Source organism: Arachis hypogaea, chromosome 13 (genome assembly GCF_003086295.3).
Source record: "Arachis hypogaea cultivar Tifrunner chromosome 13, arahy.Tifrunner.gnm2.J5K5, whole genome shotgun sequence".
In the NCBI taxonomy this organism is placed as follows: Eukaryota; Viridiplantae; Streptophyta; class Magnoliopsida; order Fabales; family Fabaceae; genus Arachis; species Arachis hypogaea.
The window spans coordinates 85,094,353-85,110,605 of record NC_092048.1 but is presented as its reverse complement, the minus strand read 5'-3'; positions in this window follow the sequence as shown (position 1 = coordinate 85,110,605).

The window sequence follows — 16,253 nt, the reverse complement described above, 5'->3', positions numbered from 1 at the left end:
ATGCGTGACGACTTGGGAGCATGACACTTAGTTAATAGCTCTTTTTTTTGTTGATGTTGTTTATTTTCCGTTCCCATCACTTTGTTTAGTTATGATTAATGAAATTGTTAAATATTTTTTGTTTGTGGGCTGATAATAGACCATAGTGAATAATATTTCATACCATTCCCAATAAAATAAGAAAACATTATCCCAAATAAAAAATATAAATTCTTTTTATTTGTTTAATAATTAAAATTTGCTAAAGAATAGAACTTTTTTTGGGGACTACTCACATCAAGATGCACAAAATAACTTTTTTTTAAGATTATGCATGAGAATATGACAAGTGTCCTCAGTTGTGTTTTGGTTTATTTGAACCGATTATTATAAAAAAAAAGCCAAATTTTATAACCAAACCTTATAGATAGAATTGATTAATTTGGTTCATTTTAACCGATTTTTTTACTTTTACATTAAAAATAAGATTTTTTTGGACAAATACAATATTTGGCTTGGAAAGTTTATGTTAAAAAAACAATGAAAAGAGCCATAATTGATCCTTACATCTCACAAAAAAAATTCATTACAAATTATGCATCAGTTTGCAGGTTCCTTATTATTTCTCAGTTTAAAGGTGCTGCACAGTTTTTTGCTGTTGGTGTTGGTAAATCCATGGAATGTCACAGAGGTTGCTGCTTCTATTGGTTATGCATTGGATATGCCAGCTGATGAAAGAAAAAAATGGCATTACAGAGCAGAGCAAATTATGATGAAATCGGTAAATTGCAGCATAGCAGAGCTTCCTGGAGAAGATGAAATCGGTAGCAGCAGCAAGAAAGAAGAATCGACACAGAAGGGGAGGAATTATGATGCCGCTGAGAAACTGAGAGTGTTAACTAGACTCCGAAAATGGTGATGGGCCTCGGATAAAACAGCATCACTGTCGGCGAAGATCCAGGCAAAGGCGAGGAAGCAGGCTAACGGAGGCAGCAACTGGATGGGAAATGGCGAGGAGGCAAGTCGCATATTGGAAAATGGAGTTCTCTCATCGCATCGCTGGGTCCCTCATCCAAATAGTTGCGTCGCCGGAGCACCAACACGGACAGAACCGTGGAAAGAAGACGAACTAAACTAAGCAAGAGAAGGAGAAGTGAAGCTACGGAAAGGAAGAATGAGACCTGAGACGACCATTTGGGGCACGAGAAACTGCAAGAGAGTAGAAGTTGGATGGCATCTGCGATAAGGGAGAAGAACCGATCAACGGAACCAGGCAACCAACGCCTCTAGCTCGAGGAAGAAGGAGATCGATGCAGATCTTCTGGCTGGTGGGTTGGGTTGGGTGGGGTTCAGGTTGCTTTCTGGGTTGGTAAAAAAAAAAATTAAGCATGCCAAGGACTGGTTTATTTAAACCGAATGGCGTCGAACTGGATTTAAAAAACTGGGTTTGGAGAATAATTTATTAATTGGTTATTAAAAATTTACCAATAACAGAGTGACACGTTATCAACTTTAAAAAAAGTTGTTTCATGCCTCTTGATGTGAGTCTCCCCCACTTTTTTTTACGTTGAAATACATAAAATAGATTATTTTATTTTATTTAAGAATTTCAATTCACTTGTCTTTATTTTTTTAAAAATATAAAATGTTAAAAATATTTTTTTTTTATAAATAAGTGTCTAGCAAAAATAATTTTATCAAATACAGTTATTTACAAATTAAATAAGAATTTAACATATTTAACAATAAAATGTTAAAAATATCTTTTTTTTTTATAAATAAGTGTCTAACAAAAATAATTTTATCAAATACAGTTATTTACAAATTAAATAAGAATTTAACATATTTAACAATAGTTTCAATCCAACAAATAGAATTCAATTTTATTTATATATTAAGATCATTCCAAATCAAAAAATTGAATTCCAAATAAAAGTAAATTTTTTTTTCATAGAATAAAATCCTTATCTCATATTAAAAAAAAATTTCAAACGCACTCTTTGAAAATGCAAAATTATCAATACACCAAATTAAAGATACAATCTACAAATGTGGGGTGTTTTATTAAATTGAATATTAATTTTAAAAATGTAATTAGTTGATTTGAGTTTGTATTTAATAAGTGCAAGTCTTTTGAGGTTTTTTTATGTGCACAATAAATTATTTATAAATATGACCATTAAAAATTTAATAATAATAATTATTATTTCATATTTATCCTAAATATTTTTTAAATTCATAAGGAATAACCATAAATTTTTTTACCTGTATCCACTGAATCACCACAACCTACTTAGTGGATAGAAAGGCAATGAAGTTACTGATAAAAAAAAATTTAAGATTATTCCTTATGAATTTAATAAATATTTAGGGTAAATGTAAAATAATAATAATAATTATTATTAAATCTCTAATGGGTGATGGAGGAAAATTGAATTTCGCACAAACTAACCAGCAAGTATATCGGGTCGTATCAAGTAGTAAAACTCACGTGAGTGAGGTCGATCCCACGAGGATTGATGAATCAAGTAACTATAGTGAAATGATTAGTCTAGTCAAGCTAACAAGTGATGAATTGAGTGAAATTGGATCAACAGAAAATAAATTGCAGGAAATCTAAAGTGCTGAAAGTAAGTGAGAAATAACAGAGAACAAGATTCATCAGGGATTGGAGATATCATAGTCCATCATGAATCAAATGGGTCTCAACTTCTTTCTCAATCATATGAGTAGATCTATGGCGGATTGGAATTGATTGGATCCCAATTCCTTGGCAATCCAATCTCTCTAATCACAATCAATCTTTTCAATTTCTTGATCCAATTGTCATGAAAAGAGGTTAAGCGCATGTCTCTCATCCATAAGCCACACAAATTCTCAAGATCTCAATTCCTCCCGAATAGTGTTGATCAAGAGAGTTGTGAGAGATGGAGCTTCAGTTCTAATTTCCATGATTCCCCTTCCGAGGCTCACATGGAAATTCAATGGATCCAAACCCCCTTCCGGAGTGAATGGATCAAATCAAAACAGAATTTATCTCTTAGCTACCCAAGCGGATTGAGAAGAAGAAGAATTTTATTAATCCATTAGAATCACAATAGAGCTCCTCCCCCTAATGAATTGGGGTTTAGTGGATCATAGCTCTAAGAATACTTGCAGGAAATTTAAATTGCATGAATAGTAAATCAAGCTCAATATGAACGGAAATGTAAAATTGCAGAGGAATAGAAGTGCAGGAAATTGAAATTGCATAAAGTAAATGAAGTTCAATACAAGCTGAAATGTAAAAGTGCAGAAGAGAAAAAGTCTATCAAACTAAAATTCTAAGCTAAGCTATGTGGAGTCTCTAATCCTCCAGCCTCTACTCCTACTCCTACTACCAGTGCTCTACTACTACCAGTAGATAGGGGTGGCAAACGGGCCTAAACCCGCCCGGCCGGTCCGCGTAACCCGCCAAAAAAGTGGGCTGGGCTAGAAAATTGGGACCGCCGAATAGCAAAAGCCCGCCTAACCCGCACCGCTTAAACCGCAGGCTTTGGCGGGGTGGGGCGGGTGATGCACGAAATTGTGATTATCAACAATGGCGCCAAAGACTTGGTTCTCTCAAACGTGAATCACACTTTGTCACAACTTCGCACAACTAACCAGCAAATGCACTGGGTCGTCCAAGTAATAAACCTTACGTGAGTAAGGGTCGATCCCACGGAGATTGTCGGCCTGAAGCAAGCTATGGTCACCTTGTAAATCTCAGTCAGGCGGATTCAAATGGTTATGGTGAATTGATAATAAAAATATAAATAAAATATAAACTAGGATAGAGATACTTATGTAATTCATTGGTGAGAATTTCAGATAAGCGTATAGAGATGCTTTCGTTCCTCCTGAACCTCTGCTTTCCTGCTGTCTTCATCCAATCATTCCTACTCCCTTCCATGGCAAGCTGTATGTTGGGCATCACCGTTGTCAATGGCTACATCCCGTCCTCTCTGTGAAAATGGTCCAATGCGCTGTCACTGCATGGCTAATCATCTGTCGGTTCTCGATCATACTGGAATAGGATTTACTATCCTTTTGTGTCTGTCATTATGCCCAGCACTCGCGAGTTTGAAGCTCGTCACAGCCATCCCTTCCCAGATCCTACTCGGAATACCACAGATAAGGTTTAGACTTTCCGGATCTCAGGAATGGCCGTCCATGGATTCTAACTTATACCACGAAGATTCTAATATCTCGGACTCGGTCCTCTATATTAGATATCTAAGAGATATTCATTCTAGCTTGTTTGCATGTAGAACGGAAGTGTTTGTCAGGCACGCGTTCATAAGTGAGAATGATGATGAACGTCACATAATCATCACATTCATCATGTTCTTGGGTGCAAATGAACATCTTAGAATAGGAATAAGCTTGAATTGAATAGAAAAATAATAGTACTTTGCATTAATTCATGAGAAACAGCAGAGCTCCACACCTTAATCTATGGTGTGTAGAAACTCTACCGTTGAAAATACATACGAACAAGGTCCAGGCATGGCCGGATGGCCAGCCCCCTGAACATGATCAAAGGATCAAAAGATAATCCCCCGATGATCCAAAGATGTAAATACAATAGGAAAAAGTCCTATTTATAATAAACTAGTTACTAGGGTTTACAAAAATGAGTAAATGATGCAGTAATCCACTTCTGGGGCCCACTTGGTGTGTGCTTGGGCTGAACATTGAGCTTTACACATGTAGAGGCTTCTCTTGGAGTTGAACGCCAGGTTGTAACCTGTTTCTGGCGTTTAACTCCACTTTGCAACCTGTTTCTGGAGTTTAACTCCAGAATGCAACATGGAACTGGCGTTGAACGCCAGTTTGCGTCATCTAAACTCGAACAAAGTATAGACTATTATATATTGCTGGAAAGCCCTGGATGTCTACTTTCCAACGCAATTGAGAGCGTGCCATTTAGAGTTTTGTAGCTTCAGAAAATCCACTTTGAGTGCAGGGAGGTCAGAATCCAACAGCATCTGCAGTCCTTCTTCAACCTCTGAATCTGATTTTTGGGCGGGGCGGGGCGGGCCAGCCCGCCAAAGGGCGGGCTTTTGGCGGGGCGGGGCGGGCTTCCCCGCTTGCCACCCCTACCAACAGAGCTCCTTTCATCTTCAAAAACTTCTCTATTTAAACTTTTCTTCTCATCCCCAAATGGGTCTTCAAGTACTTGGATGTGGGCCTTGGCCTCTGTTAAAGCTAGTTGAGAGTGGCTCTAATTGACGTTGATGAAGACGTTTGGCAAACTAATGTTCATAAGCTTGCATGGGTGCCAAATTGAATTGAAGTTGGTGAAAACGTTAGTGACCAACGTTTGAGTCAAACGTTACTAAAAAATTGAATTCTGGATGTTGCCAGTGACGTTTGACTCAACGTTGGAGCACCAACGTTTGCTTAGTCACGTGTGCGCGTGACCCACGCGTACGCGTGAAGGCTGAAATTTTGCCAATCCACGCGTACGCGTCACCCACGCGTACGCGTCCCTTGCCATTTTTCCATTTCCACGGGTACGCGTCACCCACGCGTACGTGTCATATCAAATTTTTCCGAGGATGGCATCGCAGACGTTGGATCTAACGTTGGATCACCAATGTTACCTCCAACGTTGGCATTTTCACGCGTGTGCGTCACCCACGCGTACGCGTGGATTGCAAGTTTTCCAAGCTCACGCGTACGCGTCGCCCACGCGTGCGCGTCGATGCGATTTTTCCAACTTCAAATTTTGAGATTTTATCGAAGATGTTGGACTCAACGTTGGACCACCAACGTTAGGTCTAACGTTGGCACCCTTTTTCCTCAACGTTGGACCCATAGTTGGAGTCCAACTTTGACTCCAACTATGCTCCTTTTTCTTGGCCACGTTTGAGGTCCAACTTTGGGCTCAAACATTGCCTCTTTCTTATAGTTTGAGGCATAGTTGGAGGTCCAACTATGCATCTTTCTTGGCCATGTTTGAGGCATAGTTGGAGGTCCAACTTTGGCTCCAACTATGCACCTCTTTTTCTTCATCAACGTTTGAGGTAACGTTGGACCACCAACTTTGGCTCTAACGTTACCTTCTCTGCTTCTTCCTTGCCATTCCTCTGCTTTTCTTCACCTATCATCAACCAAACACATGCATCAATGCCTTGCCAAATCACAAGATTTTGTATCATTCATAATAATCAAGTAAATCTTGCATAAATCTCATGAAAATGCACCAATTTAACAATGTTTGATTGAATCAAAACAAGCATGAAATTGTCATCCAAATACCTACTTATTGTCTAAGAAATGCATGAAAACCAAGTAAAAACTAATGAAAAAGACTTGTGAAACTAGCCTAAGATGACTTGTCATCACAACACCAAACTTAAATCTTGCTTGTCCCCAAGCAAGCAGTAAAACATAAGGAGAATGAATGAAAACAGAGAGAGGTATAAGCCTTTATTGGAAGACATTCAATTCTGGTTAATGGGGTTTTCATGCATGCTATCTTAGTGATTTTTATTTGCGGTTGAAGTATTGATACTCTTTTGGATCCTTACTTGAGTTACACAAAAAATGAGACTTGTTATTGCTTGGTCCTCAGTTTTTCTTGCTCTCTTTCTTTTGATTGAGATTTATTGCTTGTTGAGGCTAAATGCTATGTGTTAAGGCAGCTCCTTAAAGTAAGTTTTCAGCCAGCATTCCCATCCCAGTTCGTTCAAGATGCTAGGTGTTGAAACACCCCTAAGGGCTTACTTGCTCAAGCCTCTCCTTAGCACACACACATCACAGGCATTTAGCTTGTTTTATTCTTTGGACATTGATGCCTAGCACCTCTTTGGGTCACTAAATGCTCTGTCTCAAAGTAGCTCTTGATAGTGGATTTTCGGTTGGCAATCCCGGGTTAGTTAACCCAAGTTGAAAGGTGATGAAGCACCCCTTAGAACCTATTTATCCAAGCTTATCTTCGTACAAGAGCATCACAAGCATATATCCAAAACCTCAAGCCATTGGTGCCCAGCCTTGTTTATTTCTTTTTGTTTCTTTCTCTTGCATTTTTTTTCCTTTTATTATGGACCTCTTTCATTTGTAAAGTCTCATGAAATGTAGCTCAAGTTCATATCTCAAAGTCATGCCAACCTTTAGCCTTATCCATGAATCAACTAATGAACTAGCACATACCACCACATAACCTTATTCTATCTTCTATCAAAATAGACCTCTACTCTTTCTCTGTTTCACAACAATTTTTTTTCAAGCATGAGGAATAATGCAGACAGTTCAAGTAAGATGAGATGATAAAAGCACTTAGACTAGCAAGCTTGAAAACAAAAAAATAGTCAATGACTCATAACTAATAGGACACTAATCAACAAGGGCACAATTGCACTTTCAATTAACACATCTAAACTATAGATAGGCAAGTAAAGATACAACCTCTTGGTGTCTTCTTGCTTCCTCTGTGTCATCATCATTGTTGGCTTTCTTGTCTTTTCTTTGTCTTTCCACATGATGATGCATCTTACCCTCCAAGAGATTGAATAACTTCCTACAAAGATATTAAAAGTTGCTTATTCCCCAAGCACTTGAGAGATGGTTAGCATGCATGTACGATTGTGATTTTCTAGACTTAAGTTGGTGTGAGAACACCAAACTTAGTTCCTTGCCTACTTCTATATGCAGCAGAATGAATACATACAGGAAACATCAAGTGATTTTATTAAGAAAATAAACTATGAACTAAAAATTAAACAATTGTTAGGTAGTTTCTCTGATTGTTTGGAACTAGTGACTAATTATGCTGAGGGATACAATGTGTTCTTAGTAAAATCTATGGTGGAACACCAAACTTAGCATTACACATTTACCCTTGAATTACTTTGGTGTGCAACACCAAACTTAGCTCCTTGCAATACAGAGAAGTCTACTTAACTCTTTTATTGAAACAACTAGGAAAAGAAAACTACCTTTGGTTAGGTTGCCTCCCAACAAGTGTTCTTTTAATGTCAATAGCTTGACATGTTGTTCATGGCTTTCTTCCTCTTCATCCAGTTTGTTAAGAGGAATGACTGATAAACCACTATTTTATGGTTTATCTTGTACTCAATTGAGTGGATTTTATCAATCTTTCATACACTTGTTCATACAAAATGCATGTTTTACATTCTCCTTCCTGATTTTTTGCTATGATTGAAAACATGCTTTTCTGGCCTTATATTTTCTAATATTAATCTTCTCTTATTACCATTCGATGCCTTGATAAGTGTGTTAAGTGATTTTAGGATTTACAGGGCAGGAATGGCTCAGAGGATGGAAAGGAAGCATGCAAAAATGGAAGGAATACAAGAAGTTGAAGAAATTGCTAAGCTGTCCAGCCTGACCCTCTTGCACTAAAACGGTCATAACTTGAGCTACAGAGGTCCACATGACGTGGTTTCAGTTGCATTGGAAAGCTAACGTCTGGGGCTTCGATTTGATATATAATCTGCCATATTGGCCGTACAGCTAGGTGACGCGAACGCGTGCTCCACACAGACACGTCGTAGTGACGAAAATCAGCGTGGCAGATTTCGCCCCCAGCAATTTCTGAGCTGTTTCTGGCCCAGTTTTTGGCCCAGAAAACACAGATTAGAGGCTATAAAGTGGGGAAATCCATTTATTCATAAAATCAAGCTTTAATATACAAAAAATTTAGGCTTTAGATGTAGTTTTAGAGAGAGAGGTTCTCTCCTCTCTCTTAGGATTTAGGATTAGGATTTCTCTTATTTTAGGATTGCTTCTACAATCACAGGTTCAAAGTTCCTTTAATTTATTTTTTGCTTTTATTTATTCCAATGCTTTTACTTGTTAATGTTCCTAAATTGGCTTATGAACCTTTTCATGTTAAGATTTGAATATTCTATTTACTATTATTTGAGGTATTTCAGACTTATGATTGCTTTCTTTAATTTATGTATCCAAATTATTTTCATTCAAGTAGATTTTCTTCCCTTTTGGCCTTGGTTAAGTAATTTATAACACTTGAGTTATCAACTCAACTATTGATTGAAATTGAAATTGGAATTCTTTGCTGGTTAATTTGTACTCCAATAACTCTAGTCTCTCCATAGGAGTTGACTAGGACCTGAGGATCAAATTAATTTGTCCACTTGACTTTCCTTTGTTTAGCAAGGATTAATTAAAAGTGGGAGCAAAATCTAATTTTCATCACACCTGATAAAGATAACTAGGATAGGACTTCATTTCTCATACCTTGCCAAGAGATTTTATTAATTATTAATTTATTTTTCTTGTTATTTAAATTACTTGTTCCCTATTTCAAAAAACCCAAAAACATATCTTTTTACAAAACCAATAATAAATCATACCTCCCTGCAATTCCTTGAGAAGACGACCCGAGGTTTGAATACTTCGGTTATAAATTTTATTAGGTTTTGTTACTTGTGACAACCAAACTTTTGTACGAAAGGATTCTCTGTTGGTTTAGAAACTATACTTACAACGCGATTAATTTTATAAAAATTCTAAACCGATAGAAAATCTGTTCGTCAAAATGGTACCGTTGCCGGGAAATTGCAAAGGTGTGCCTTATTATTGGTTATTGTAAATATTTACTTTTAAATTTATTTTTTCGAAAAAAAAATTTCAGATTTTTATTTTAAAAATTTTTATCTTATCTTATCTTAGTTTTAAATTTCAAAATTCAAATCTTTTTCAAAAATCATATCTTTTTCAAAATCTTATCTTATCTTATTTCAAATTCAAATTTCAAATTTCGATTAAATTCGAAAATTCAAAATTCAAAATTCAAAATTTAAATTTAAATTTTTAAAAAATCAAACCTTTTCAAAATTTAAATCTTTTTTTTCAAATATTTATCTTATATTGTTGACTTTTTCAAAATTCAAATTTCAAAATTTTAAATTCAAAATTCAAATTTCAAATTTCAAAATTCAAATTTCAAAATTTAAAATTCAAAATTTAATTTTCAAATTCAAAAAAATTAAATTACAAAACTTTTTAATTTAAAAACTTATATTCTCTTACCTAACTTATGTTATCTTTTCTAATATTAAAAATCAAATCGTTTTCAAACCTTTTTTCTTATTTATTTTATTTTCCTTTGCTTGTTTATTTGTTTTTATTTTTAATTTTTATTAGCTACTATGAATTCTCACCCCTCTGGTTTCAAGTTTGGTTCCAATGTTGTTGCAAGGAATGGAAATTATAACAGGAACATGCATCAAGGTCAAAACAATCAGAGATGGAAGGAGCCACGAGGATCTGATCAACCCTTTCGACAACAACACCTTCCAAGATACCATGGACAACAACCATTATATGATGCATACCAAGACAATAGTTATGGTGGACCTTTTCGTGACAACCAACCTCCACCAAATTACTATGGTCGAGAGCCATTCCAGGGAGCGTACCAAGATGATGAATATGGTGGACCCTCTTGTAGTTACCAACAAGCCCCGCCATATGCTTATGAACTGCCTCCCCAACATACCTTTGAACCACCATACTCACAAGCACATTACCACCAAACACCCCCATATGACCCTAACCCACATTCACCACACCAACTACCACATGAACTACACTCAGAACCACCACCTCAATATCCACCATCTCCATATCCTTATCAAGAAGAACCACCTCCGTATTATGAGCCCTTTCTCCCAACAAATGAACCCTCCTATCCACCCCAACCTCCATTGGATAACAACACACTCATCTCTAATATCATTGGTCTCACCTATACACTCCAAAATCTTATATCCTGCATGAACCAACCCTCTACCTCCAATATTCAACCCTCAAGCTTTAGTGCACTTTTTTTTCAACCACATAATAATCTTCCCATCCCATCACCACCCTCCATGGAAGAGCACCCACATCCATCAATCCAAGAGCAAGATGATCCCAGTTATGCTATTGATATGGAACAAGAAAGAAGGAATCATCTTCGCGAATCCATACTTCATAAGAAGCTAGAGGAGGCCCTATAGGTGAAGGTAGTAGAGACCCTTGGAGTCGAAGGAGTGGTTGAAGAATTAGTGAAGGAAGACAACAAGGAGGAGCTAGATTTTGTACTTGAAGATGAAGGAATAGTTGAAAAGAAAATCATCAAGGATGAGTACGATTTTATACTAAAACAACTGGATAAAGTAGTAATTACTAAAGAGGAGGAAGTGGTTGAAGACTTAGGAGATGCTGAACCTCCATGGGAAAGTCAAGTTATAGAGCCTCTTTCAAAGACGTTTGAAATTAATGTTGAGGAGGGTGTATGATGAGCGGATAATTTATACACTTTTTGGCATTATTTTTACATAGTTTTTAGTATGTTTTAGTTAGTTTTTATTATATTTTTATTAGTTTTTAAATAAAAATTATATTTCTGGACTTTACTATGAGTTTGTGTGTTTTTCTATGATTTCAAGTATTTTCTGGCTGAAATTGAGGGACCTGAGCAAAAATCTGATTTAGAGGCTGAAAAAGGACTGCATATGTTGTTGGATTCTGACCTCCCTGCACTCGAAGTGGATTTTCTGGAGCTACAGAAACCCAATTGGCGCGCTCTTAATTGCGTTGGAAAGTAGACATCCAGGGCTTTTCAGCAATATATAATAGTCCATACTTTGCCCAAGTTATGACGATGCAAATTGGCGTTTAACGCCAAGTCTTTACCTTATTCTGGAGTTAAACGCCAGAAACAGGTTGCAAACCAGAGTTAAACGCCAGAAACAGGCTACAACCTGGCGTTTAACTCCAAAAAAAGCCTCTACACATGTAAAGCTCAATGCTCAGCCCAAGCACACACCAAGTGGGCCCCGAAAGTGGATTTCTGCACTATCTGCACTTAGTTACTTATTTTCTGTAACCCTAGCTACTAGTTTAGTATAAAAACAACTTTTAGAGATTTATTTGGCACCTCATGACATTTTACATCTGAATTTGTATCTTCTACGGCATGAGTCTCTAAACCCCATGGTTGGGGGTGAGGAGCTCTGTTGTGTCTCGATGAATTAATGCAATTACTTCTGTTTTCTATTCAATCACGCTTGTTTCTGTTCTAAGATATTCGCTTGTACTTAACCGTGATGAATGTGATGATCCGTGACACTCATCACCATTCTCAACCTATGAACGCGTGCCCGACAACCACTTCCGTTCTACCTTAGATTGAGTGTGTATCTCTTAGCCTCTTGGTTCAGGATCAGAGTCTTTGTGGTATAGGCTAGGATTATTGGCGGCCATTCCTGAGATCCAGAAAGTCTAAACCTTGTCTATGGTATTTCGAGTAGGATCTGGGATGCGATGACTGTAACGAGCTTCAAACTCACGAGTGCTGGGCGTAGTGACAGACGCAAAAGGATAAATGGACCTTATTCCAACATGAGTGAGAACCGACAGATGATTAGCCGTGCGGTGATAGCGCATTTGGACCATTTTCACTGAGAGAACGGATGGTAGCCATTGACAATGGTGATCCACCAACATACAGTTTGCCATGGAAGGAGCCTTGCATGCGTGAAGAAGAAGACAGTAGGAAAGTAGAGATTCAAAAGACAGAGCATCTCTAAAGCCTCAACCTGTTCTCCATTACTGCATAACAAGTATTTATTTTATGTTATTTACTCTTCATAAACCCAATCATTTTTATTATTAATTTCCTGACTAAGAATTACAAAATAACCATAACTTGCCTCAAGCCGACAATCTCCGTGGGATCGACCCTTACTCACGTAAGGTATTACTTGGACGACCCAGTGCACTTGCTGGTTAGTGGTACGAGTTGTGAAAAGTGTGATTTACAATTCGTGCACCAAGTTTTTGGCGTCGTTGCCGGGAATTGTTTGAGTTTGGACAACTGACGGTTTATTTTGTTGCTTAGATTAGGAATAATTAATTTTTGTTGGTTTAGAGTCACTAGAATTGCATCTGCTATTTTCCTTTCAAAAATACTATTTTTCTTTATTAATTTTTAATTTTTCTTTGAGTCTTCTGTTTGAGTTTAGATTCATATTTTAAGTTTGGTGTCAATTGCATGTTTTTATTTTCCTTTAATTTTTCGAATTTGTGTTCATTGTTTTTTTTCTTGATCTTCAAGTTGTTCTTGCTATTTTTCTTGTTTGATCTTTAGTTTTTCCTGTTCTGTGTCTTTTTCTTGTTTTTCTTGTGCATTTTCAATTTATCAATATTCAAAAAATTTATATACATTAAATACCTTTTTTAAAACACGTTAAATTTATAGCTCAGTTGGCTAGAGCGTTGTGCTTATGTTCTTGGTAATTGGGTATCTTCCTTTTAAAACTTTTTCAGAAATAATTTTTTTTTGATTAAATCTTGTGTCAAACTTTTAAGTTTTGTGTTCTCTTGTTATTTTTCTTTAATTTTCGAAAATTTATTTTTAGTTTTCTAAAAGTTTTAAGTTTGGTGTTCTTTTTATGTTCTTGAGTCCTTGAATTTTATTCTTGTTGTTCTTGTGAGTCTTCAAGGTGTTCTTGAGTCGTCTTTGTATTTTGATCTTAAAATTTTTAAGTTTGGTGTTCCCTGGTGTTTTCCCTCCAAAATTTTCGAAAAACAAGGAGCATTAGATCTAAAAATTTTAAGTCTTGTGTCTTTTGTGTGTTCTTCTCTTTCCTCATAAAATTCAAAAATAAAAAAATAAATATATCCTTTCCTTTAATTGCTCATAATTTTCGAATTCATTAGGTTGATTTGATCAAAATTTTTAAAATCATATCTTTTTCAAAATCTTATCTTATCTTTTCCAATCTCAAATTTTAAAATCATACCTTTTTCAAATCTTTTTAATTTATTTCTTATTTTAATTTTCAATTTCCTTTTTATCTATTTTTCTAATTTTCAAAATTATAGTTAATTTTTTTAATTATTTTATTTTATTTTATTTTCCTTTTAATTTTCGGTATTAAAAAAAAATTTAAAAAAAATAATAATAATTTTTTTTAATATTTTACAATCCACATCATCTCCCTTTCTCCATTATAGATCTAAGTGGAAATGAACAGTCCAGAAGGACTCTGGGGTCATATGCTAACTCCATTACTGCTGCATATGGGAGTAGCATCTGTATACCTCCCATCAAAGCAAGCAGTTTTGAGCTAAATCCTCAGCTCATTGTCATGGTGCAGCAAAATTGCCAGTATTCCAGTCTTCCACAGGAAGAACCTACTGAGTTTCTGGCGCAGTTCTTGCAAATTGCTAACACAGTGCGTGACAAGGAGGTAGATCAGGATGTATACAGACTATAACTGTTTCCGTTTGCTGTAAAAGATCAAGCTAAGAGGTGGTTTAATAACCAACCCACAACAAGCATAAGAACATGGAAATAGTTATCAGACAAATTCCTGAATCAATATTTCCCTCCAAAAAGGATGACACAGCTAAGGCTGGACATCTAAGACTTTAAACAAGAGGATGATGAATCCCTCTATAACGCCTGGGAGAGGTACAGAGGGATGCTAAGGAAATGCCCTTCTGAAATATTTTCAGAGTGGGTGCAGTTAGACATCTTCTACTACGGGCTAACAGAAAAAGCTCAGACATCTCTAAACCACTCAGCTAGTGGATCTATACACATGAGAAAGACTGTTGAAGAGGCTCAAGAGGTTATTGATATAGTTTCTAGAAATCAGCATCTGTACATAAGTAATGAGTCCTCCATGAGAAAAGAAGCTAAGGCAGTATCAACTGACTTTAGTCCTCAGGAACAAGTTGCTGAACTCAATCAGCAACTATCTTCTATAACAAGGCAGTTAGCAGAATTTAAGGAGATGCTACAAGAAACCAAAATTGCTAACAAGGATATGGAATCACAATTGAATCGGACAAAACAGCAGTTATCAAAACAGATAACAGAGGAGTGCCAAGCAGTTCAATTAAGAAGTGGAAAAATGTTAAATACTCTAACTCAAAGCAGCAGAAAGCCAAGAAAATAACAATTGACAGAGGATGAGCAACCTGCTACCCAAAATCCTTCTGAGGATAGTAAGAGCCCAGAGAGGAATATGTCTGGCAATCAAACGCCAGAAACAGGTGAAAAACTGGCGTTAAACTCCAATTCCACGTCCAGTTCTGGCGTTCAAACGCTAAAAAATGGTAGGAATCTGGCGTTAAACCCCCAATCCATGTCCAGTTCTGGCGTTCAAACGCCAGTGAGGGATCAGACACCTGCAAGTGCTGATGCTAACTCCCTCAAGAAGGCTTCTCAACCTGCCTCTGTAGGAATTAAACCTGCAGCAACTAAGGTTGAAGAATATAAAGCCAAAATACCTTATCCTCAGAAACTCTGCCAAGCGGAATAGGATAAACAATTTGTTCGCTTTGCAGATTATCTCAGGACTCTTGAAATAAAGATTCCGTTTGCAGAGGCACTTGAGCAAATACCCTCTTATGCTAAGTTCATGAAAGAGACCTTAAGTCATAAGAAGGATTGGAGAGAAACAGAAAAAGTTTTTCTTACTGAAGATGCAGTGCAGTCATCCTAACAAGCTTACCAGAGAAGCTTAAGGATCCCGGAAGCTTTATGATACCATGCACACTAGAGGGTACTTGTACCAAGACAGCTCTATGCGACCTTGGGGCAAGTATCAATCTAATCCATGCATCCACTATCAGAAAGCTTGGCTTGACTGAAGAGGTCAAACCAACCCAGATATGTCTTCAACTTGCTGATGGCACCATTAAATATCCATCAGGCATAATTGAGGACATGATTGTCAAGGTTGGGCCATTTGCCTTTCCCACTGACTTTGTAGTGCTGGAGATGGAGGAGTACAAGAGTGCAACTCTCATTCTAGAAAGACCCTTCCTAGCAACTGGACGAACCCTCATTGATGTCCAAAAAGGGGAAGGGACCTTAAGAGTCAATGAGGATGAGTTCAGGATGAATGCTGTTGAGGCAATGAAGCATCCAGACACATCAAAAGACTGCATGCGTGTTGATATTATTGACTCCCTGGTAGAGGAGATCAACATGGCTGAGAGTCTCGAATCAGAGCTAGAAGACATCTTTAAAGATGTTCAGCCTGATCTGGAGGAATCAGAGGAAATAAAAGAGCCTCTGAAAATTCCTCAGGAAGAGGAGAAACCTCCTAAACCCGAGCTCAAACCACTATCACCATCTCTGAAATATGCATTTCTGGGAGAAGGTGACACTTTTCCGGTGATCATAAGCTCTGCTTTAAATCCACAGGAAGAGAAAGCACTACTTCAAGTGCTAAGGACACACAAGGCAGCTC